Source organism: Oncorhynchus keta, unplaced genomic scaffold, assembly GCF_023373465.1.
Source record: "Oncorhynchus keta strain PuntledgeMale-10-30-2019 unplaced genomic scaffold, Oket_V2 Un_contig_351_pilon_pilon, whole genome shotgun sequence".
Taxonomy (NCBI): Eukaryota; Metazoa; Chordata; class Actinopteri; order Salmoniformes; family Salmonidae; genus Oncorhynchus; species Oncorhynchus keta.
This window is the reverse complement of record NW_026287297.1, coordinates 9,140-35,973: the sequence shown is the minus strand read 5'-3', so window position 1 is coordinate 35,973 and position 26,834 is coordinate 9,140. Positions and strand designations below refer to the sequence as shown.

At 43.2% G+C, this 26,834-nt stretch overlaps 1 pseudogene; it reads right to left on the bottom strand.

Moving 5' to 3' along the window:
• Positions 1 to 9,890: 9,890 nt before the first annotated feature.
• LOC127924025 (NACHT, LRR and PYD domains-containing protein 3-like) lies at positions 9,891 to 26,407 on the bottom strand (annotated as a pseudogene).
• Between the last annotated feature and the right edge of the window lie 427 nt (positions 26,408 to 26,834).

The window sequence follows — 26,834 nt, the reverse complement described above, 5'->3', positions numbered from 1 at the left end:
GACTGGTCTCGATCTACTTCATGCATAATTAATGAATTTACAATTCATTAATGAATTAGAAATGAATTGGTTTTGGCAATAAAACAAAGGAATTTAGAATTCCTCTATCACCAATTTATCTTTAAAGTATTATTAGTATTATTTATAGTAAAATCAACAAAATGTTCAGAACGACAGATGTCCTAATATAATGTGTACGATTTTCCCAGATGAAGTTGAAAAGCATCTGGTCAACCTCTTTCCCTATTTTGTGGTCAAGATGTAGGAACTGGGCTGCAAACAGCTTCTGTATGACTGACGCCTTTAGTGATTTAGTCTAATTCTTTAATATTTAACATTCTGCCCTCCGAATTCATATCTAAGGGGCATTTTTCATTAGTGCAAATCTGTTCTGTGAGAATATCTACTAATCATAATAACTGTGTAAATCAGGATGCATTATGAAAGGACAATAAGAGACGGTGGTAATATGTTTCCTTTTAGAGACTATAATACATGACAACCAGGTCATTTTAGTTTCTCTTAGAATCACAACCTCAGTGGAACAACAGTTTGTCATTTCCCAACAGGTACAGTTCTCCTGAACAAACAAGTGCAGGACAGAGGAATAGCAATTCTTACCTTGTTCTAAACTCAATCACCTTCTTCATCCTCATCATTCAGTTCATTGAAATACAGTTTTGAAGTTTCACAATTATCAGTTTCTGTTTGGTTTATGCAGCCCATTAATTCACTGTCAGCTACATCAGCCCATTCATTCACTGTCAGCTACATCAGCCCATTCATTCACTGTCAGCTACATCAGCCCATTCATTCACTGTCAGCTACATCAGCCCATTCATTCACTGTCAGCTACATCAGCCCATTCATTCACTGTCAGCTACATCAGCCCATTCATTCACTGTCAGCTACATCAGCCCATTCATTCACTGTCAGCTACATCAGCCCATTCATTCACTGTCAGCTACATCAGCCCATTAATTCACTGTCAGCTACATCAGCCCATTCATTCACTGTCAGCTACATCAGCCCATTCATTCACTGTCAGCTACATCAGCCCATTCATTCACTGTCAGCTACATCAGCCCATTCATACACTGTCAGCTACATCAGCCCATTCATTCACTGTCAGCTACATCAGCCCATTCATTCACTGTCAGCTACATCAGCCCATTCATTCACTGTCAGCTACATCAGCCCATTCATTCACTGTCAGCTACATCAGCCCATTCATTCACTGTCAGCTACATCAGCCCATTCATTAACTGTCAGCTACATCAGCCCATTCATTCACTGTCAGCTACATCAGCCCATTCATTCACTGTCAGCTACATCAGCCCATTCATTCACTGTCAGCTACATCAGCCCATTCATTCACTGTCAGCTACATCAGCCCATTCATTCACTGTCAGCTACATCAGCCCATTCATTCACTGTCAGCTACATCAGCGCATTCATTCACTGTCAGCTACATCAGTCCATTCATTCACTGTCAGCTACATCAGTCCATTCATTCACTGTCAGCTACATCAGCCCATTCATTCACTGTCAGCTACATCAGCCCATTCATTCACTGTCAGCTACATCAGCCCATTCATACACTGTCAGCTACATCAGTCCATTCATTCACTGTCAGCTACATCAGCCCATTCATTCACTGTCAGCTACATCAGCCCATTCATTCACTGTCAGCTACATCAGCCCATTCATTCACTGTCAGCTACATCAGTCCATTCATTCACTGTCAGCTACATCAGCCCATTCATTCACTGTCAGCTACATCAGCCCATTCATTCACTGTCAGCTACTTCAGCCCATTAATTCACTGTCAACTACATCAGCCCATTCATTCACTGTCAGCTACATCAGCCCATTCATTTACTGTCAGCTCCATCAGCCCATTCATTCACTGTCAGCTACATCAGCCCATTCATTCACTGTCAGCTACATCAGCCCATTCATTCACTATCAGCTACATCAGTCCATTCATTCACTATCAGCTACATCAGTCCATTCATTCACTGTCAGCTACATCAGCCCATTCATTCACTATCAGCTACATCAGCCCATTCATTCACTGTCAGCTACATCAGCCCATTCATTCACTATCAGCTACATCAGCCCATTCATTCACTGTCAGCTACATTAGACAAATTAGCGCCTTGGAACCCAAGAGCATAGTCAGTGCTCTAACTCCCTTGTGGTGGTGTGGAGCAATGCAATAAGCAGTCAAGCAGGGTAATGTACTAAACCACAAATTACCTCTAAATCCTGTAGCATAATCTCAAAACTAAGTAGACTGTGTATAAGTAGATCTATAAGTAGATCTGTAGGTAGATCTGTAAGTAGATCTGTAAGTAGATCTGTAAGTAGATCTATAAGTAGAGCTGTAAGTAGATCTGGAAGTAGGTCTGGGAGTAGATCTGGAAGTAGGTCTGGGAGTAGATCTGGAAGTAGATCTATAAGTAGATCTGTAGGTAGATCTGTAAGTAGATCTGTAAAGATTTGTAAGTAGATCTGGGTAGATCTGTAAGTAGATCTGGAAGTAGGTCTGGGAGTAGATCTGGAAGTAGGTCTGGGAGTAGATCTGGAAGTAGATCTATAAGTGGATCTGGAAGTAGATCTGGAAGTAGATCTGAAAGTAGATCTGTAAGTAGATCTGAAAGTAGATCTGGAAATAACTTCATCTTTAGAAAGCAACACTCAACCTTTCAAGGATAAATCCCTCTGTAACCATTGGTTCAACTTCTTTTCATTTTGTTTTCTTCAATAATAAGTACACAGATTGAATGAGCATATTTTCTGTTGATCCTTAGATATGGTAATCCCAAGGTATGTTACATTATCCTTAAGTGGAATATTGCAGATAGAGGGACTCACACAGTCTGAAACATATGTCTATCACACAGTCTGTAACATATGTCTATCACACAGTCTGTAACATATGTCTATCACACAGTCTGTAACATATGTCTATCACACAGTCTGTAACATATGTATATCACACAGTCTGTAACATACAACATTGATTATCGAGGTCTCAATTCGATCACAGTGGGATTTAGTTATCCGCTACCTCTCAACGCTACGGCGGTGGAATCATTCCACGGAGCGCGTTTCTTCACAAAACTGGACCTCAGGAGCGCGTATAATCTGGTGCGTATTCGGGAGGAGACGAGTGGAAAACAGCGTTTAGTACCACATCAGGCCACTATGAGTACCTCGTCATGCCGTATGGTTTGAAGAATGCTCCAGCCGTCTTCCAATCCTTTGTAGATGAGATTCTCAGGGACTTGCACGGGCAGGGTGTGGTAGTCTATATTGATGACATCTTGATTTATTCTGCCACACGCGCCGCGCATGTCTCCCTGGAGCGCAAGGTCCTTGGGCGACTGCTGGAGCATGACCTATACGTCAAGGCTGAGAAATGTGTGTTCTCCAAACAAGCTGTTTCCTTCCTGGGTTATCGCATTTCCAGCTCGAGGGTGGTGATGGAGTGTCACCGTGTTAACGCCGTGCGTAATTGGCCGACTTCGACCACGGTAAAGGAGGTGCAGCGGCCTATTTCTCAGCCCCAGAAATGAGAATATGCATATAATTGTCCGATTAGGATAGAAAACACTCTAACGTTTCCAAAACTGTAAAAATATTGTCTGTGAGTATAACATAACTGATATTGCAGGCGAATGGGTGGAAGCTGGGTGTTCCCAGAGTTCTGCTTGCGCAACAGAGTGGGGCAGCCAATGTCTCTCCCTCTCCTATTGAAAAAGCTACAGTCCCAGTTGATATATTATCAATTATATATTTTAAAAACAACCTGAGGATTGATTATAAAAAATGTTTGACATGTTTCTGTGAACATTACGGATACTATTTTGAATTTTTGTCTGCGATGTCGTGACCGCGCGAGCCTGTGGATTTCTGAACATAACGCACCAAACAAATGGAGATATTTTGGATATAAAAATAATCTTTATGGAACAAAAGGAAAATGAATTGTGTAACTGGGGGTCTCGTGAGTTCAAACATCTGAAGATCATCAAAGGTAAGCCATTTAATTTATTACTTTTCTGACTTGCGTGACCAATCTACTTGGCTGCTAGCTGTTTGTAATATTTTGTCTACTGAGAGAGATGTTCTTTCGCCGAAAAGCTGTATTGAAATCTGACACGCCAGGTGGATTAACAACAAGCTAAGCTGTGTTTTAATATATTGCACTTGTGATTTCATGAACATTAAATATTTTTAGTAATTTCATTTGAATTTGGCGCTCTGCAATTCAGCAGGTGTTGATGAATGATCCCGTGCGTCAAGAAGTTAACGATAGTTTGACCAGAGGGTTACTAACGTTAAGCTGCAGACGGGCTGTCCTCACTGCCAAAAAGGGTAACCCTATTGAAGTTAAGAACTGAGGCCGGTGGCCTTAATGTGCACTGATTATCAGATCCTGCCCAAGGCTTTGTCCATCAGGCTGAGGGACGTGATGGGGCAAATCATACAAACCAGTCCTACTGTGTTCCCGGCAGGCAGATAGGGACATAACATTTCACATCATACAGACCAGTCCTACTGTGTTCCCCTGCAGGCAGATAGGGACATAACATTTCACATCATACGGACCAGTCCTACTGTGTTTCCAGCAGGCAGATAGGAGATAACATTTCCCTCATTCAGGATGCTATGGACGTCTCTAGGGCTGTTGGCTTGGATGCTGGTCTAATTTCAATTGATCAGGAAAAGACGTTTGACCGAGTTGAACATCAATACCACTGGGGCCACTTTGGAGGCTTTTGGTTTCAGCTCTGGTTTTATTGCCAGGATCAGGGTGACATTGAAAGTGTATTGAAAGTTAACGGTGGCTTGAGTGCTCCTTTTAAAGTGTGTAGAGGAACTAGACAGGGGTGTTCTTTGTCAGGAATGTTAAATGCCATCGCTATAGAGCCACTACTAAATAGCATTAGAAGTCCCATTGAAGGGGTGTACCTTTCAGAGGATATTCCTCCTATTGGTCTCTCAGCATGGGGTGAACCTTTCAGAGGATATACCTCCTATTGGTCTCTCAGCATGGGGTGAACCTTTCAGAGGATATACCTCCTACTGGTCTCTCGGCATGGGGTGAACCTTTCAGAGGATATTCCTCCTACTGGTCTCTCAGCATGGTGGAACCTTTCAGAGGATATACCTCCTATTGGTCTCTCAGCATGGGGTGAACCTTTCAGAGGATATACCTCCTATTGGTCTCTCAGCATGGGGTGTACCTTTCAGAGGATATTCCTCCTACTGGTCTCTCAGCATGGGGTGAACCTTTCAGAGGATATTCCTCCTACTGGTCTCTCAGCATGGGGTGAACCTTTCAGAGGATATTCCTCCTACTGGTCTCTCGGCATGATGATGGAGTTACTACGGTGAAACATCAAGTGGAGGTGGATAGTTTGAGTCTCATAGTTGATCGGTTTAAGGGAATATCCTGCAAAGGTAAATCTGGAAAAAAGTTGTGCTTTACAGATTAGGAAATGGTCTGGAGGGATCATGGCTTTGCCAGGGGGGTTGGAATGGTGTAAGGGTATCTTGGAGTGTTCCTATGGGAGGGATCATGGCTTTGCCAGGGGGGTTGGAATGGTGTAAGGGTATCTTGGAGTGTTCCTATGGGAGGGATCATGGCTTTGCCAGGGGGGTTGGAATGGTGTAAGGGTATCTTGGAGTGTTCCTATGGGAGGGATCATGGCTTTGCCAGGGGGGTTGGAATGGTGTAAGGGTATCTTGGAGTGTTCCTAGGGGAGGGATCATGGCTTTGCCAGGGGGGTTGGAATGGTGTAAGGGTATCTTGGAGTGTTCCTATGGGAGGGATCATGGCTTTGCCAGGGGGGTTGGAATGGTGTAAGGGTATCTTGGAGTGTTCCTATGGGAGGGATCATGGCTTTGCCAGGGGGGTTGGAATGGTGTAAGGGTATCTTGGAGTGTTCCTATGGGAGGGATCATGGCTTTGCCAGGGGGGTTGGAATGGTGTAAGGGTATCTTGGAGTGTTCCTATGGGAGGGATCATGGCTTTGCCAGGGGGGTTGGAATGGTGTAAGGGTATCTTGGAGTGTTCCTAGGGGAGGGATCATGGCTTTGCCAGGGGGGTTGGAATGGTGTAAGGGTATCTTGGAGTGTTCCTAGGGGAGGGATCATGGCTTTGCCAGGGGGGTTGGAATGGTGTAAGGGTATCTTGGAGTGTTCCTAGGGGAGGGATCATGGCTTTGCCAGGGGGGTTGGAATGGTGTAAGGGTATCTTGGAGTGTTCCTATGGGAGGGATCATGGCTTTGCCAGGGGGGTTGGAATGGTGTAAGGGTATCTTGGAGTGTTCCTAGGGGAGGGATCATGGCTTTGCCAGGGGGGTTGGAATGGTGTAAGGGTATCTTGGAGTGTTCCTAGGGGAGGTTTCATGGCTTCGCCAGGGGGTTGGAATGGTGTAAGGGTATCTTGGAGTGTTCCTATGGGAGGGATCATGGCTTTGCCAGGGGGTTGGAATGGTGTAAGGGTATCTTGGAGTGTTCCTAGGGAGGGATCATGGCTTTGCCAGGGGGTTGGAATGGTGTAAGGGTATCTTGGAGTGTTCCTAGGGAGGGATCATGGCTTTGCCAGGGGTTGGAATGGTGTAAGGGTATCTTGGAGTGTTCCTAGGGGAGGGATCATGGCTTTGCCAGGGGGTTGGAATGGTGTAAGGGTATCTTGGAGTGTTCCTAGGGGAGGGATCATGGCTTTGCCAGGGGGTTGGAATGGTGTAAGGGTATCTTGGAGTGTTCCTAGGGGAGGGATCATGGCTTTGCCAGGGGGTTGGAATGGTGTAAGGGTATCTTGGAGTGTTCCTATGGGAGGGATCATGGCTTTGCCAGGGGTTGGAATGGTGTAAGGGTATCTTGAGTGTTCCTAGGGGATGAGGGTTCATGGCCCGCCAGGGGGTCGGAATGGTGTAAGGGTATCTAGGAGTGTTCCTAGTGGATGAGGGGACAATGGAAAAAAATTGGAATGGTGTGGTTGATATGGTGGAAGGGAGGATGAGGAGATGGCATTGGCTGCTATCTCGTATGTCATATAGGGGGCAGTCTATTATTGTTAATAATGTGGTTGCCTCTGCACTGCGGCATCGTTTTTCATGTTTATAGCCACTATCTGGCCCTCTGGCCAAGATACAGGCAATTACTGTAGATTGTCGGGGGATAAATATCATTGGGTTCCACCAAGAGGAGGGCAAGGTCTTGTACATGTTGCTGATTTCCGGTTCCAGTTTGTTCCAGTTTATTTCTTTATCGACTGGAAAATGTGGTGGCAGGTCTGGTATTACAGCAGGTCGGGGGATTAGGTTTAAAGAAGGCTTTATTTTTGGTTGATAGTTTCCAGATTTCTAGGGATGGAGTACCTCCATTTTACAGAGGCCTTCTTAGGGTTTGGAGTATAATGAAGGTGTCCAGACACACTAAGGCTGAGTCAGTGCATTGGCTGCTGGAGGAACCTCTGGTGTTTGGGGCAAGACTGGACTGTACAACTGAAACTGTTCCACATATCACCAAGATGCTGCTGGAGGAACCTCTGGTATTTGGGGCAAGACTGGACTGTACAACTGAAACTGTTCCACATATCACCAAGATGCTGCTGGAGGAACCTCTGATATTTGGGGCAAGACTGGACTGTACAACTGAAACTGTTCCACATATCACCAAGATGCTGCTGGAGGAACCTCTGGTGTTTGGGGCAAGACTGGACTGTACAACTGAAACTGTTCCACATATCACCAATATACTGCTGAAGGGCAAAATCATCACCCGTAGGAAGTCAATGGACATGGCTGGGCCCACATTAATAGATGGAGGACAGGTGGCTGAACATTTGGGGGAGGTCAGAAAGGACTGTAGGACAACTGCTGGAAAGTTGCAGGAAGACTCTGTCAGCAGAAGAGGGATTATGCTCAAGAGTTACTACAAAAGACAAGATGAAGACGACCCATTTCCAAGACTAAGGATTAGACCCAACATGACAAGGTAAAGCCAGCATGGAGAACACTGTACAAGCCACCGTTACTAAAGGGGACTGGTAATATGTAATGGAGGGTGTTGATGACAAGGTAAAGCCAGCATGGAGAACACTGTACAGGGGACTGGTGATATGTAATGGAGGGTGTTGATGACAAGGTAAAGCCAGCATGGAGAACACTGTACAGGGACTGGTGATATGTAATGGAGGGTGTTGATGACAAGGTAAAGCCAGCATGGAGAACACTGTACAGGGGACTGGTGATATGTAATGGAGGGAGTTGATGACAAGGTAAAGCCAGCATGGAGAACACTGTACAGGGGACTGGTGATATGTAATGGAGGGTGTTGATGACAACAAGGTAAAGCCAGCATGGAGAACACTGTACAGGGGACTGGTGATATGTAATGGAGGGTGTTGATGACAAGGTAAAGCCAGCATGGAGAACACTGTACAGGGGACTGGTGATATGTAATGGGGGTGAGGCATCATTGAGTTGAAGACAAGGTAAAGCCAGCATGGAGAACACTGTACAGGGGACTGGTGATATGTAATGGAGGGATGTTGATGACAAGGTAAAGCCAGCATGGAGAACACTGTACAGGGACTGTTTGATGGGGGGATATGTAGAGGGGTGATATGGCATCAATGAGGGGAGGATAAAGCCTGATACATGGCATCAGCTTGCAGAAATGCTTTTGGAGTTTCCTCTGAGATACTAGAGTCTCTGTTTACAGCTGTAGGGGAGATGTTCAATAACACTGTTTGATGGAGTGTGAGAGGATAAAGCCTCTCTGAGATACTAGAGTCTCTGTTTACAGCTGTAGGGGAGATGTTCAATAACACTGTTTGATGGAGAGAGGATAAAGCCTCTCTGAGATACTAGAGTCTCTGTTTACAGCTGTAGGGGAGATGTTCACTGTTTGATGGAGTGTGAGAGGATAAAGCCTCCTCTGAGATACTGAGTCTTGACAGCTGTAGGGGAGATGTTCAATAACAATGTTTGATGGATGAGAGGATAAAGCCTCTCTGAGATACTAGAGTCTCTGTTTACAGCTGTAGAGATAATAACAATGTTTGATGGAGTGTTTAGAGGATAAAGCCTCTCTGAGATACTAGAGTCTCTGTTTAGCTGTAGTGTTCAATAACACTGTTTGATGGAGTGTTTAGAGGATAAAGCCTCTGAGATACTAGAGTCTCTGTTTACAGCTGTAGGGGATGTTCAATAACACTGTTTGATGGAGTGTTTAGGATAAAGCCTCTCTGAGATACTAGAGTCTCTGTTTACAGCTGTAGGGGAGATGTTCAATAACACTGTTTGATGGAGTGTTGAGAGGATAAAGCCTCTGAGATACTAGAGTCTCTGTTTACAGCTGTTTGTTTGATGGAGTGTTTAGAGGATAAAGCCTCTCTGAGATACTAGAGTCTCTGTTTACAGCTGTAGGGGAGATGATAAAGCAATAACACTGTTTGATGGAGTGTTTGAGAGGATAAAGCCTCTCTGAGATACTAGAGTCTCTGTTTACAGCTGTAGGGGAGATGTTCAATAACACTGTTTGATGGTCTCTGTTTACAGCTGTAGTTCAATAACAGGTTTGATAAAGCCTCTCTGAGATACTAGAGTCTCTGTTTACAGCTGTAGGGGAGAAGTTCAATAACACTGTTTGATGGAGTGTGAGAGGATAAAGCCTCTCTCTGAGATACTAGAGTCTCTGTTTACAGCTGTAGGGGAGATGTTCAATAACACTGTTTGATGGAGTGTGAGAGGATAAAGCCTCTCTGAGATACTAGAGTCTCTGTTTACAGCTGTAGGGGAGATGTTCAATAACACTGTTTTTATTTGGGGGTTTCAATATAGTAAGATACAGAAAATACAATGTCAAATGTTACATTTTATTTTAGGTCAAGATGATAAACAGAGGATCCATCTAAAACAGTAGAAAACAAGATGATAAACAGAGAATCCATCTAAAACAGTATAAAACAAGATGATAAACAGAGAATCCATCTAAAACAGTATAAAACAAGATGATAAACAGAGGATCCATCTAAAACAGTATAAAACAAGATGATAAACAGAGGATCCATCTAAAACAGTATAAAACAAGATGATAAACAGAGGATCCATCTAAAACAGTATAAAACAAGATAATAAACAGAGGATCCATCAGTATAAAACAAGTGCAGTATGTTCTGAGAATGTTACTTTAACGTCAACTCATAACGTCACACTATAACTTCATGGGAGTCTTGTGGAAAGACTGCATGTTGTTTTGGGTGGATTGAGTGACGTCTTCATCAACATTTGCAGAATATTCCTGTAATATTTTCACCTCTTGTCAGACGCCAACAGTCTAGTCGGCTGCAGACATTCATAAGGAGTTCTAGTAGTTTATTTGCCATTTGCAGGTATTAAAAGTAATACATACATTGTAATTCCTTGTTGGATCTCTCACATATAGGACAGTACATACCAGTGGAGGCTGGTGAGGGGAGGACGGCTCATAATAATGTCTGGAACAGAGTGAATGAAATGGAACACATGGAAACCACGTGTTTGATACCATTCTACTTATTCCCCTCCAGCCATTACAAGCCTGTCCTCCCCAATTAAGGTCCCACCAACCTCCTGTGGTACAAACACAAACAGTAAAATATATCATAAAAAATGCAAAGTGGTAAAAGATCAGAAAAGGAACCAAAAGGTTCAGTCATGTTCTAATAGTCTGATGGAAACAGTTTAGGTTGATGATTTAACAGGCAGATAGAACTGGGATAGAAGCTGTTCTAGAACCTGTGGTCCAGAAACTGATTTAACAGACAGATAGAACTGGGATAGAAGCTGTTCTAGAACCTGTGGTCCAGAAACTGATTCACCAGACAGATAGAACTGGGATAGAAGCTGTTCTAGAACCTGTGATCCAGAAACTGATTCAACAGACAGATAGAACTGGGACAGAAGCTGTTCTAGAACCTGTGATCCAGAAACTAATTTAACAGGCAGATACAACTGGGATAGAAGCTGTTCTAGAACCTGTGGTCCAGAAACTGATTCAACAGACAGATAGAACTGGGACAGAAGCTGTTCAAGAACCTGTGATCCAGAAACTAATTTAACAGGCAGATACAACTGGGATAGAAGCTGTTCTAGAACCCGTGGTCCAGAAACTGATTCAACAGACAGATAGAACTGGGACAGAAGCTGTTCTAGAACCTGTGGTACAGAAACTGATTTAACAGGCAGATAGAACTGGGACAGAAGCTGTTCTAGAACCTGTGATCCAGAAACTGATTTAACAGGCATATAGAACTGGGATAGAAGCTGTTCTAGAACCTGTGGTCCAGAAACTGATTTAACAGGCATATAGAGCTGGGATAGAATCTGTGGTCCAGAAATTGATTTAACAGGCAGATAGAACTGGGATAGAAGCTGTTCTAGAACCTGTGATCCAGAAACTGATTTAACAGGCAGATATAACTGGGATAGAAACTGTTTTAGAACCTGTGGACCAGAAACGGATTTAACAGGCAGATAGAACTGGGATAGAAGCTGTTCGAGAACCTGTGGTCCAGAAACTGATTTAACAGGCAGATATAACTGGGATAGAAGCTGTTTTAGAACCTGTGGTCCATAAACGGATTTAACAGGCAGATAGAACTGGGATAGATGCTGTTCTAGAACCTGTGGTCCAGAAACTGATTTAACAGGCATATAGCTGGGATAGAATCTGTGGTCTGTTTAACAGGCAGATAGAACTGGGATAGAAACTGTTTTAGAACCTGTCCAGAAACTGATTTAACAGGCAGATAGAACTGGGATAGAAGCTGTTCTAGAACCTGTGGTCCAGAAACTGATTTAACAGGCAGATAGAACTGGGATAGAATGTTCTGTGTGATCCATAAACTGGATTTAACAGGCAGATAGAACTGGGATAGAAGCTGTTCTAGAACCTGTGGTCCAGAAACTGATTTAACAGGCATTCTGGGATAGAATCTGGTCCAGAAACTGACAGATATAACTGGGAAGAAACTGGAACCTGTGGACAGAAACAGATTTAACAGGCAGATAGAACTGGGATAGAAGCTGTTCGAGAACCTGTGGTCCAGAAACTGATTTAACAGGCAGATAGAACTGGGATAGAAGCTGTTCTAGAACCTGTGGTCCAGAAACTGATTTAACGGGCAGATAGAACTGGGATAGAAGCTGTTCGAGAACCTGTGGTCCAGAAACTGATTTAACAGGCAGATAGAACTGGGATAGAAGCTGTTTTAGAACCTGTGGTCCAGAAACGAACCAGATAGTGGGATAGATGCTGTTCTAGAAACTGATTTTAACAGGCAGATATGGGATAGAAGATAGAAGCTGTTCTAGAACCTGTGGTCCAGAAACTGATTTAACAGACAGATAGAACTGGGATAGAAGCTGTTCTAGAACCTGTGGTCCAGAAACTGATTCAACAGGCAGATAGAACTGGGATAGAAGAACCTGTTCTAGAACCTGTCCAGAAACTAATTTAACAGGCAGATACAACTGGGATAGAAGCTGTTCTAGAACCTGTGGTCAGAAACTGATTCAACAGACAGATAGAACTGGGACAGAAGCTGTTCTAGAACCTGTGATCCAGAAACTAATTTAACAGGCAGATACAACTGGGATAGAAGCTGTTCTAGAACCCGTGGTCCAGAAACTGATTCAACAGACAGATAGAACTGGGACAGAAGCTGTTCTAGAACCTGTGGTACAGAAACTGATTTAACAGGCAGATAGAACTGGGACAGAAGCTGTTCTAGAACCTGTGATCCAGAAACTGATTTAACAGGCATATAGAACTGGGATAGAAGCTGTTCTAGAACCTGTGGTCCAGAAACTGATTTAACAGGCAATAGAGCTGATAGAATCTGTGGTCCAGAAACTGAGATAGAACTGGGATAGAAGCTGTTCTAGAACCTGTGATCCAGAAACTGAAACAGGCAGATATAACTGTTTTAGAACCTGTGGACCAGAAACGATTTAACAGGCAGATAGAACTGGGATAGAAGCTGTTCGAGAACCTGTGGTCCAGAAACTGATTTAACAGGCAGATAGAACTGGGATAGAAGCTGTTTTAGAACCTGTGGTCCAGAAACTGATTTAACAGGCAGATAGAACTGGGATAGATGCTGTTCTAGAACCTGTGGTCCAGAAACTGATTTAACAGGCATAGAACTGGGATAGAAGCTGTTCCAGAAACTGAGAACCTGTAAAACTGTTTTAGAACCTGTGGACCAGAAAAGCGGTCCAGAAACTGATTTAACAGGCAGATATTTAAACTGGGAACTGGGAAACTGTTCTTAGAACCTGTGGTCCAGAAACTGGATTTAACAGGCAGATAGAACTGGGATAGAAGCTGTTCTAGAACCTGTGGTCCAGAAACTGATTTAACAGGCATATATAATCTGGGATAGAATGTGGTCCAGAAACTGATTTAACAGGCAGATAGAACTGGGATAGAAGCTGTTTAGAACCTGTGGACCAGAAACTGATTTAACAGGCAGATAGAACTGGGATAGAAGCTGTTCGAGAACCTGTGGTCCAGAAACTGATTTAACAGGCAGGCATAGAACTGGGATAGAAACTGTTTAACAGGCAGATAGAACCTGTGTGATCCAGAAACTGATTTAACAGGCAGATATAACTGGGATAGAAGCTGTTTTAGAACCTGTGGTCCAGAAACTGATTTAACAGGCAGATATTGGGATAGAAGCTGTTTTAGAACCTGTGGTCCAGAAACGGATTTAACAGGCAGATAGAACTGGGATAGATGCTGTTCTAGAACCTGTGGTCCAGAAACTGATTTAACAGGCAGATAGAACTGGGATAGAAGCTGTTCGAGAACCTGTGGTCCAGAAACTGATTTAACAGGCAGATATAACTGGGATAGAAGCTGTTTTAGAACCTGTGGTCCAGAAACGGATTTAACAGGCAGATAGAACTGGGATAGAATCTGCTGATTTAACAGGCAGATAGAACTGGGATAGAAGCTGTTTTAGAACCTGTGGACCAGAAACGGATTTAACAGGCAGATAGAACTGGGATAGAAGCTGTTTTAGAACCTGTGGTCCAGAAACGGATTTAACAGGCAGATAGAACTGGGAAAGATGCTGTTCTAGAACCTGTGGTCCAGAAACTGATTTAACAGGCATATAGAGCTGGGATAGAATCTGTTCTAGAACCTGTGATCCAGAAACTGATTTAACAGGCAGATAGAACTGGGATAGAAGCTGTTCGAGAACCTGTGGTCCAGAAACTGATTTAACGGGCAGATATAACTGGGATAGAAGCTCTTTTAGAACCTGTGGTCCAGAAACAGATTTAACAGGCAGATAGAACTGGGATAGATGCTGTTCTAGAACCTGTGATCCAGAAACTGATTTAACAGGCAGATTTAGATGCTGTTCTAGAACCTGTGGTCAGAAACTGATTTAACAGGCAGATAGAACTGGGATTGAAGCTGTTCTAGAACCTGTGGAAACTGATTTAACCAGAAACTGGGATTTAACAGGCAGATATTTAACTGGGATAGAAGCTGTTTTAGAACCTGTGGTCCAGAAACGGATTTAACAGGCAGATAGAACTGGGATAGAATCTGTGGTCCAGAAACTGATTTAACAGGCAGATAGAACTGGGATAGAAGCTGTTTTAGAACCTGTGGACCAGAAACGGATTTAACAGGCAGATAGAACTGGGATAGAAGCTGTTTTAGAACCTGTGGTCCAGAAACGGATTTAACAGATAGAACTGGGAAAGATGCTGTTCTAGAACCTGTGGTCCAGAAACTGATTTAACAGGCAGATAGAACTGGGATAGAAGCTGTTCTAGAACCTGTGGATTTAACCAGAAACTGTTCGATTTAACTGATTTAACGGGCAGATATAACTGGGATAGAAGCTGTTTTAGAACCTGTGGTCCAGAAACAGATTTAACAGGCAGATAGAACTGGGAACTGAACCTGGATAGAAACGCTGAACTAGAACTGTTCTAGAACCTGTGGTCCAGAAACTGATTTAACAGGCAGATAGAACTGGGATAGAAGCTGTTCTAGAACCTGTGGTCCAGAAACTGATTTAACAGGCAGATAGAACTGGGATAGAAGCTGTTCTAGAACCTGTGGTCCAGAAACTGATTTAACAGGCAGATAGAACTGGGATAGATGCTGTTCTAGAACCTGTGGTCCAGAAACTGATTTAACAGGCAGATAGAACTGGGATAGAAGCTGTTTTAGAACCTGTGGTCCAGAAACTGATTAAACAGTCAGATAGAACTGGGATAGAAGCTGTTCTAGAACCTGTGGTCCAGAAACTGATTTAACAGGCAGATAGAACTGGGATAGAAGCTGTTCTAGAACCTGTGATCCAGAAACTGATTTAACAGGCAGATAGAACTGGGATAGAAGCTGTTCTAGAACCTGTGGTCCAGAAACTGATTTAACAGGCATATAGAGCTGGGATAGAATCTGTGGTCCAGAAACTGATTTAACAGGCAGATAGAACTGGGATAGAAGCTGTTTTAGAACCTGTGGACCAGAAACGGATTTAACAGGCAGATAGAACTGGGATAGAAGCTGTTCTAGAACCTGTGGTCCAGAAACTGATTTAACAGGCATATAGAGCTGGGATAGAACCTGTGGTCCAGAAACTGATTTAACAGGCAGATAGAACTGGGATAGAAGATGTTCTAGAACCTGTGGTCCAGAAACTGATTTAACAGGCAGATAGAACTGGGATAGATGCTGTTCTAGAACCTGTGGTCCAGAAACTGATTTAACAGGCAGATAGAACTGGGATAGAAGCTGTTTTAGAACCTGTGGTCCAGAAACGGATTTAACAGGCAGATAGAACTGGGATAGATGCTGTTCTAGAACCTGTGGTCAGGCAGAAACTGATTTAACAGGCAGATAGAACTGGGATAGAAGCTGTTCTAGAACCTGTGGTCCAGAAACTGATTAAACAGGCAGATAGAACTGGGATAGAAGCAGTTCTAGAACCTGTGGTCCAGAAACTGATTTAACAGGCAGATAGAACTGGGATAGAAGCAGTTCTAGAACCTGAAACTGATTTAACAGGCAGATCCAGAAACCTGATTTTAACAGGCAGATAGAACTGGGATAGAAGCAGTTCTAGAACCTGTGGTCCAGAAACTGATTTAACAGGCAGATAGAACTGGGATAGAAGCAGTTCTAGAACCTGTGGTCCAGAAACTGATTTAACAGGCAGATAGAACTGGGATAGAAGCTGTTCTAGAACCTGTGGTCCAGAAACTGATTTAACAGGCAGATAGAACTGGGATAGAAGCTGTTCTAGAACCTGTGGTCCAGAAACTGATTTAACAGGCAGATAGAACTGGGATAGAAGCTGTTCTAGAACCTGTGGTCCAGAAACTGATAAGCAACCACTGGTCCTAGACTGGTGCCCTGAATGGCATATGTTTTTTGAAAACACCAATATGTGTGTGTGTGTGTGTGTGTGTCCAGTCTGAGTGTCCACTATGTGTGTGTGTGAGTGTCAGTGTGTGTGTCTGTGTGTGTCCAGTGTGTGTGTGTGTGCATGTGTGTGCACTAGAGCGTGTGTCTAATGTGTGTGTGTCCCCAATATGTGTGTGTGTCCAATGTGTGTGTCTAATGTGAGTTTGTTTGTGCATGTGTCCAATGTTTGTGTGTGTGTGTGTGTGTGTGTGCGTGTCCTGTGTGTGTGTGTGTGTGTGTTTGTATCCAAAGTGTGTTTGTGTGTGTCTGTGTGTCCAGTGTGTGTGTGTGTGTGTGTATGTGTGTCCGTCCAGTGTGTGTGTGTCTGTGTGTGAGTGTGAGTGCGTCAGTGTGTGTGTGTATCACTGGCACAGGGACACTGAGGAGTCCCAAATCCCAAAGGAATCATCATAAACCCTAAACCCTGGATAGAGGGGCTCAGTGAATGTGGAGGTGAATGTGATCAGGTGGGTCAGTGTGTAAGAGGAGACTCTGTAGAAGGACAGAGTGCCGGCTGGCCAGTCCAGATACACTCCTACTCTGTGGGAGCTGGAGGAGGGGACGTCTATGGTAGTGGGATTATTATTGTGACAGGCAATGTAACGGTTGTCACAGCAGTACAGACTCCAGGACTTGTCATTGTATCCAAGCCAACATTCCTTAACCCCTCCTCTCCTGCTGATTCCTTTATATGTCACTCCTATATCAGCCCCTCTTCCACTCCACTCTACCTCCCAGTAACAGCGCCCAGTCAGACCCTCTCTACACAGCACCTGTCCACAGCCATCAAATCTCTCTGGGTGATCAGGATACAGCTGCTCCTCTGTCCTACATGTCACCTTTCTGTTCTCCTCAGACAGAGAGAGGCGTCTGTTTACTGTGTTTAGGTCCAGTGTGAGATCACAGACATCTGATGGATGAAACCAGACACAATATTAGAAATCATCATCATTCACATTAGAATGTTAACTCACTTTTCACTAATTCATTTAATGTAGATGTTTCTAGGTATCAAAAGGAGAAGTTAAGGTAACTTGAGACTTGTTGAATGATCATATGTTATACTGTATGGTAATATAAAACACACTTATTCACATTAATTACACACACACACACACACACCTGCATAAATACAAACACACATTTCTAATGTAACACGAACACGCCACACACACACACCACACACAAACACACATTTCGTATTTAACACACACACAAACACACATTGTCAAAGCTTCTCTTTGTAAACTTTGGTGCCCCTGATTTCTGCTTCTGTAGAACTACAGCTGATATTTAATATGACCAAGTAAGTAATGATGGTGGTCTTTGACTTTGACTTAACTTGAATTAAGACTTATTCTTAGTCATATTCTTCACATCAGTCAACACTCACATTTTCTAAGTCCAGATTTCATTCTGTTCTCTCCACCATGTTCCACACTGTAGCGGTAAGCAGAAGGACAGACAGTCATTGAGGAATACACATGAACTCACACACACGCACGTGCACACACACACACACACACACGCACGCACACGCACGCACGCACGCACACACACGGTCAAGCGTGACACACGGTCAATGTTTGTCTGTGTGTGTCCAGTATGTGTGTGTGTGTCGAGTGTGTGTGTCCAGTGTGTGTGTGTGTGAGTGTGTCCAGTGTTTGTGTGTGTCCAGTGTGTGTGTTTGTGTCCAGTATGTGTGTGTGTCCAGTGCGCGTGTGTGTGTGTGTCCAGTGTGTGTGCATGTGTGCGTGTATATGTCCAGTGTGTGTGTGTGTGTGTGTGTGTGTGTGTGTGTGTGTGTGTGTGTGTGTGTGTGTGTGTGTGTGTGTGTGTGTGTGTGTGTGTGTGACACACAGGACACACACTCACACCCAGTCAGCATGTAACTTTGTCCAAGAGGTGGTCAGACTGTTTGCCTTAACCAGCCTGATAAGTCCAACATGTCTGATATGAACATTGACATGAACCCTCTACATACTTGAGTTTCTCCAGTCTGTAGTGTGGATCCTCCAGTCCAGCAGAGAGCAGTCTGACTCCTGAGTCTCCTGGGTGATTGTAGCTCAGGTCCAGCTCTCTCAGGTGTGAGGGGTTTGACCTCAGAGCTGAGACCAGAGAAGCACAGCCTTCTTCTGTGACTAGACAGCCTGACAGCCTGCAAAGAGTCAAATCATATTAAAATCACACTGATATTCTTTGGTGGTGAAAATAGTGGCAGTATATATTTGTTCAACATATTCAGATACATCAGTGTCCTGAAAGCTGCCATATCTATTAATAAATGAACGTGTCATTATTATAAATGATCAAAGTATTGCTTGTAGAGAAAGAAATATATAGTACGAATATGTGAGTAGACTGACCAGACCAGTTTAAAAAGCAGTATCAGTCAAAAGACAGACAGTGAGGAATCAGATTTAGATTGTATTGAGTATACAGTCCACACCATATCTATTTTGACAGTGAAGCTAACATTTTAAATGTTTCTCTGTACTCCAACATTTTGGATTTGAGATCAAATGTTTCATATGAGGTGACAGTATATAATGTCACCTTTTATTTGAGGGTATTTTAATTTTGTAATTGTTTTATTTTATTTCACCTTTATTTAACCAGTTAGGCTAGTTGAGAACAAGTTCTCATTTGCAACTGCGACCTGGCCAAGATAAAGCATAGCAGTGTGAACAGACAACAGAGTTACACATGGAGTAAACAATAAACAAGTCAATAACACAGTAGAAAAAAGGGAGTCTATATACATTGTGTGCAAAAGGCATGAGGAGGTAGGCGAAAACTTACAATATTGCAGATTAACACTGGAGTGATAAATGATCAGATGGTCATGTACAGGTAGAGATATTGGTGTGCAAAAGAGCAGAAAAGTAAATAAATAAAAACAGTATGGGGATGAGGTAGGTAAAAATGGGTGGGCTATTTACCGATAGACTATGTACAGCTGCAGCGATCAGTTAGCTGCTTAGATAGCAGATGTTTGAAGTTGGTGAGGGAGATAAAAGTCTCCAACTTCAGCGATTTTTGCAATTCGTTCCAGTCACAGGCAGCAGAGAACTGGAACGAAAGGCGGCCAAATGAGGTGTTGGCTTTAGGGATGATCAGTGAGATGCACCTGCTGGAGCGCGTGCTACGGATGGGTGTTGCCATCGTGACCAGTGAACTGAGATAAGGCAGAGCTTTACCTAGCATGGACTTGTAGATGACCTGGAGCCAGTGGGTCTGGCGACGAATATGTAGCGAGGGCCAGCCGACTAGAGCATGCAAGTCGCAGTGGTGAGTGGTATAAGGTGCTTTAGTGACAAACGGATGACACTGTGATAAACTGCATCCAGTTTGCTGAGTAGAGTGTTGGAAGCAATTTTGTAGATGACATCGCCGAAGTCGAGGATCAGTAGGATAGTCAGTTTTACTAGGGTAAGTTTGGCGGCGTGAGTGAAGGAGGCTTTGTTGCGGAATAGAAAGCCGACTCTTGATTTGATTTTCGATTGGAGATGTTTGATATGAGTCTGGAAGGAGAGTTTACAGTCTAGCCAGACACCTAGGTACTTATAGATGTCCACATATTCAAGGTCGGAACGATCCAGGGTGGTGATGCTGGTCAGGCGTGCGGGTGAAGGCAGCAAACGGTTGAAAAACATGCATTTGGTTTTACTAGCGTTTAAGAGCAGTTGGAGGCCACGGAAAGAGTGTTGTATGGCATTGAAGCTCGTTTGGAGGTTAGATAGCACAGTGTCCAAGGACGGGCCGGAAGTATATAGAATAGTGTCGTCTGCGTAGAGGTGGATCAGGGAGTCCCCCGTAGCAAGTGCAACATCATTGATATATACAGAGAAAAGAGTCGGCCCGAGGATTGAACCCTGTGGCACCGCCATAGAGACAGCCAGAGGACCGGACAGCATGCCCTCCGATTTGACACACTGAACTCTGTCTGCAAAGTAATTGGCGAACCAGGCAAGGCAGTCATCCGAAAAACCGAGGCTACTGAGTCTGCCGATAAGAATATGGTGATTGACAGAGTCGAAAGCCTTGGCAAGGTCGATGAAGACGGCTGCACAGTACTGTCTTTTATCGATGGCGGTTATGATATCGTTTAGTACCTTGAACGTGGCTGAGGTGCACCCGTGACCGGCTCGGAAACCAGATTGCACAGCGGAGAAGGTACGGTGGGATTCGAGATGGTCAGTGACCTGTTTGTTGACTTGGCTTTCGAAGACCTTAGATAGGCAGGGCAGGATCGATATAGGTCTGTAACAGTTTGGGTCCAGGGTGTCTCCCCTTTGAATAGGGGGATGACTGCGGCAGCTTTCCAAGCCTTGGGGATCTCAGACGATATGAAAGAGAGGTTGAACAGGCTGGTAATAGGGGTTGCGACAATGCTGGCGGATAGTTTCAGAAATAAAGGGTCCAGGTTTTGCAGCTCTTTCAGAACATCTGCTATCTGGATTTGGGTAAAGGAGAACCTGGAGAGGCTTGGGCGAGTAGCTGCGGGGGGGCGGAGCTGTTGGCCGAGATTGGAGTAGCCAGGCAGAATGCATGGCCAGCCGTTGAGAAACGCTTGTTGAAGTTTTCGATAATCATGGATTTATCTGTAGTGACCGTGTTACCTAGCCTCAGTGCAGTGGGCAGCTGGGAGGAGGTGCTCTTGTTCTCCATGGACTTCACAGTGTCCCAGAACTTTTTGGAGTTGGAGCTACAGGATGCAAACTTCTGCCTGAAGAAGCTGGCCTTAGCTTTCCTGACTGACTGCGTGTATTGGTTCCTGACTTCCCTGAACAGTTGCATATCGCAGGGACTATTCGATGCTATTGCAGTCCGCCACAGGATGTTTTTGTGCTGGTCGAGGGCAGTCAGGTCTGGAGTGAACCAAGGGCTATGTCTGTTCTTAGTTCTGCATTTTTTGAACGGAGCATGCTTATCTAAAATGGTGAGGAAGTTACTTTTAAAGAATGACCAGGCATCCTCAACTGACGGGATGAGGTCAATGTTCTTCCAGGATACCCGGGCCAGGTCGATTAGAAAGGCCTGCTCACAGAAGTGTTTTAGGGAGCGTTTGACAGTGATGAGGGGTGGTCGTTTGACTGCGGCTCCGTAGTGGATACAGGCAATGAGGCAGTGATCGCTGAGATCCTGGTTGAAGACAGCGGAGGTGTATTTGGAGGGCCAGTTGGTCAGGATGACGTCTATGAGGGTGCCCTTGTTTACAGATTTAGGGTTGTTCCTGGTGGGTTCCTTGATGATTTGTTTGAGATTGAGGGCATCAAGCTTAGATTGTAGGACTGCCGGGGTGTTAAGCATATCCCAGTTTAGGTCACTTAACAGAACAAACTCTGAAGCTAGATGGGGGGCGATCAATTCACAAATGGTGTCCAGGGCACAGCTGGGAGCTGAGGGGGGTCGGTAGCAGGCGGCAACAGTGAGAGACTTATTTCTGGAGAGAGTAATTTTCAAAATTAGTAGTTCGAACTGTTTGGGTATGGACCTGGAAAGTATGACATTACTTTGCAGGCTATCTTTGCAGTAGACTGCAACTCCTCCCCCTTTGGCAGTTATATCTTGACGTAAAATGTTATAGTTGGGTATGGAAATCTCAGAATTTTTGGTGGCCTTCCTGAGCCAGGATTCAGACACGGCAAGGACATCAGGGTTAGCAGAGTGTGAGAGTAAGTAAAACAAATGTAGGGAGGAGGCTTCTGATGTTGACATGCATGAAACCAAGGCTTACATATCTGTTTCACCATTTAGAGAAATAAAAGCAATTTATGTATCTAGTCCCCCATTCGAAGAAGTGATAAATATTCTGACCAACTCACTTATAGTGTATTAAAGTAGTCAAAAGTTTAGTATTTGGTCCCATATTCTATGAACACAATGACTACATCAAGCCTGTGACGTCATCATTGAGAAAGATCATGAATTAATCATGAATAATAATGAGTGAGGGAGTTAGAGGCTACAACAAAACATACTAACCTCTCACCATTAACCTCAAATAAAAGGTGACACTCTGTACTGTCTCCTAATTTGAAACGTTCTATCTCAAATCCAAAATGCTGGAGCACAGCACCAAATTTAAAACTGTAAGCTTCACTGTCCAAACACATATGGGCTCTGATAAAAACACATGTGGGTCTGGTGAACAGTTATCACTTGTTGACCAACTACAGGAATACTGACCTCAGAGTCTCCAGTTTACAGTGGGGATTCCCCAGTCCAGCAGAGAGCAGCTTCACTCCTGAATCCTTCAGGTCATTGTTACTCAGATCCAGCTCTCTCAGGTGTGAGGGGTTTGACCTCAGAGCTGAGACCAGAGAAGCACAGCCTTCCTCTGTGACTCCACAGTCTGACAGCCTGCAAAGAGATCATCATGACTTCACAAACACACTGTTCATTTAACACCAGTAGTGTAGAAGGACAATTTCAGATGCATTTGGTTTATTCTCTCAAACAGGATATATTCATGTTCCGTCTCCTAGAATTGTACGATCATAATGTTATGTAATGTGAAAATCAATTCATTGGCATAAAAAGTTATTCAATAATAAATATTTTTTTTTCTCAACGTATTTCTTCCTGATGATTAGTTATGTAATGTGAAAATCAATTAATTGGCATAACAAATTATTCAATAATAAATAGTTTTTGATCAACTGAATATTTCTTCCTCATGATTAGTTCTTATATGTCATTTTATTTACTCACAGAACAGCTCTGGAGGCTTTGACCACTGGCAGCAGCCTCAGAAGACCTTCCTCTGATCTGGAGTATTTCTTCAGGTCAAACACATCCAGCTCCTTTTCTGAAGTCAGCAACACAAAGACCAGAGCTGACCACTGTGCAGGTGACAGTTTGGCTTCTGAGAGACTTCCTGATCTCAGGTAGCTTTGGATCTCCTCCACTAGAGAATGGTCATTCAGTTCATTCAGACAGTGGAACAGATTGATGCTCCTCTCTGGAGAGGGATTCTCCCTGATCTTCTCCTTGATGTACTTGACTGTTTCTTCATGGCTCTGTGAGCTGCTTCTTGTCTTTGTCAGTAGACCTCGTAAGTGCTTCTGATTGGACTCCAGTGAGAGGCCCAGAAGGAAGCGGAGGAAAAGGTCCAGGTTTCCCGTCTCACTTTGTAAGGCTTTATCCACAGCACTCTTGAAGACTGTAAATTCAGGCTTGTGTCTTTTCCTCACAGAAAGATTCCTGGACGTTGATTGAGCTTTGGCCATTAGATTCGAATTGTTGTTGATGAATGAGAGGAACACATATACAGCAGCCAGAAACTCCTGAATGCTCAGATGAACAAAGCAGTACACCTTGTCCTGGTACAGCACACATTCCTCTTTAAAGAGCTGTGTGCACAATCCTGAGTACACTGAGGCTTCATTGACATCAATGCCAGCTTCTTTCAGGTCTTTTTCATAGAAAATCTGACTGCCTTTCACAAGCTGTTGAAAAGCCAGTTTTCCCAGTGACAGAATGCTCTCTTTATTCCAGTGTGGACCTGTCTCTTCTTTCCCAAGATACTTTTCATTCTTCTGTTTGGTATGAAACACCACAAGGTGTGTGTACATCTCAGTCAGAGTCTTGGGCATCTCTACTCTCTTATGTTTCAGCATGTGTTCAAGGACTGTTGCAGAAATCCAACAGAAGACTGGAATGTGGCACATGATGTGGAGGCTCCTTGATGTCTTTATGTGTGAGATGATTCTGCTGGCCAGGTCCTCATCACTGAATCTCTTCCTGAAGTACTCCTCCTTCTGTGGGTCATTGAACCCTCGTACCTCTGTCACCTGGTCAACACACCCTGAAGGGATCTTATTGGCTGCTGCAGGTCGGGTAGTTATCCAGAGGAGAGCAGAGGGGGAGCAGATTTCCCTTGATGAGATTTGTCAGCAGAACATCCACTGAGGTTGACTCTGTGACGTCCCAACAGATCTTGTTGTTCTGGAAGTCTAGGGGCAGTCGGCACTCATCCAGACCATCAAAGATGAACAGAACATTGTACTTGTTGTAGTTGGAGATTCTTGAAACTTTGGTTTCCATTGAGAAGTGATTAAGAAGTTCAATTAAAGTGTGTTTGTCCCCTTTCATCAAATTCAGCTCCCGAAAAGGGAATGAAAATACAAATTGGACATCCTGATTTGCTTTTCCTTCAGCCCAGTCCAGAATGAACTTCTGCACAGAGACTGTTTTTCCAATGCCAGCGACTCCTTTGTCAGCACAGTTCTGATAGGTTTGCCTTGTCCAGTTAAGGGTGTGAAGATGTCGTTACATTTGATTGCAGTCTCTGGTCTTGCTTGTTTCCTGGTTGTTGTCTCAATCTGTCTCAGCTCATGTTCATTATTGACCTCTCCTGTTCCACCCTCTGTGATGTAGAGCTCTGTGTAGATCTTATTGAGAAGTGTTGGGTTTCCTTGTTTAGCGATCCCCTCAAATACACATTGAAACTTCTTCTTTAGATGACATTTGAGTTCACGTTGGCAAATCACAGCGAGCTCATCTGAATGAAGAAATAACACAGCGGATATTAATATTACGTCATTACAGACTGGTGTTATTATTATTGTTATTATTATATTATTATTGGTATTATTGATGGTATTATTAATGCTGTCTCTCTCTCTAAATGAATCACCACAACACATCCCTGCTGCTACTTGATGAGGTCACTAGGTGTTGTTTTAAGGCTGCTACAATATCATTGAGTTACACAGCTACTTTAGCTGTACTTTAGCTACAGCTTTTAAATGTTATAAAACATCATTCAACATGAGTCAGACAGATCTTACATTTCTCCAGTGTGTCAGCAAGCTCCTTCTGGTTCATTTTCCTCAGGATGTGCAGTGTGATCTTCAGAGCCCCCTCTCTGGCACTGCTCTCCTGCTTCTCATCTTCAGCGTCCACCACTTCCTTATCCTGCTTCTGACTCTCAAAGTCTTCTGGGAGTTCTGGACTAAGAATCCTCTTGAACAGCTTCAGCTCGTTCTTCACAAATGTCATAATCTTCTCTTCAAGCAACTGAAATAAATAAAGTAAATAAGTTAAGCAAGAAACAAAATGCTTTCTCATCAACACATTAATGAATGATTGACAGATCAACTTTACTTGAGGTAAACAAAAACAAATGTACATAACAGGACCACATACACTGAATATGGAGTCCAGGTCTGTTTGATGAATCTGGGAAGACTGACCACTGAGAATCTCTGACTCTGATCTCTCCTGTTGGTTTCTGTGGACAAAATGAAAACAACAACAATAAATGGGAAAATGGGAGGAGAAATGACTAGAGACAGTGTTGTTTAACTCACTGACCAGGACCCATGAGTTCTTCTTACCTTTGTTCAGTAGAAAAGTCTTCCTCTCTAAACATTATAGGAGGTTCCATAGACCGGTCACTCTTCATGGACACACAGCTGGGAACAGGGGAGGCTGGTCTCTCCTGCTTGATTGGACTTCAACACAACAGAGACAAACATTACATCTCTCATCTACTCTGAGCTCAGATATGGAAATTTGAGAAGAGTTTTATACCAAAACGCCATATATCACTTTACAGAAATGTTTGCAAATTAGCTTTGGTAATGTATGTTGATGCTAATATGATGTACAATAATGTATGTTGATGCTAATATGATGTACAATAATGTATGTTGATGCTAATATGATGTACAATAATGTATGTTGATGCTAATGCTATGTACAATAATGTATGTTGATGCTAATATGATGTACAATAATGTATGTTGATGCTAATATGATGTACAATAATGTATGTTGATGCTAATGCTATGTACAATAATGTATGTTGATGCTAATATGATGTACAATAATGTATGTTGATGCTAATATGATGTACAATAATGTATGTTGATGCTAATGCTATGTACAATAATGTATGTTGATGCTAATGCTATGTACAATAATGTATGTTGATGCTAATGCTATGTACAATAATGTATGTTGATGCTAATGCTATGTACAATAATGTATGTTGATGCTAATGCTATGTACACTAATGTATGTTGATGCTAATGCTATGTACAATAATGTATGTTGATGCTAATATGATGTACAATATTCAGTTATGTTTCCATATGATAACAATAGACTAATATATTCAATATGCCATAAACTATCGTTTTTTAAAACAGTTTCACTAATTAATTCTAATTAACTTAATCATGATGACCCCTCACTATTGACATTAGTTGCACTAATTGCACTGTTTGTCTACATAACCTGGTTCAAGTATTCATGACATCACCCTGAAGACACAGTGATGCTGAAACGTTGGTAAAAAATGGAATAAA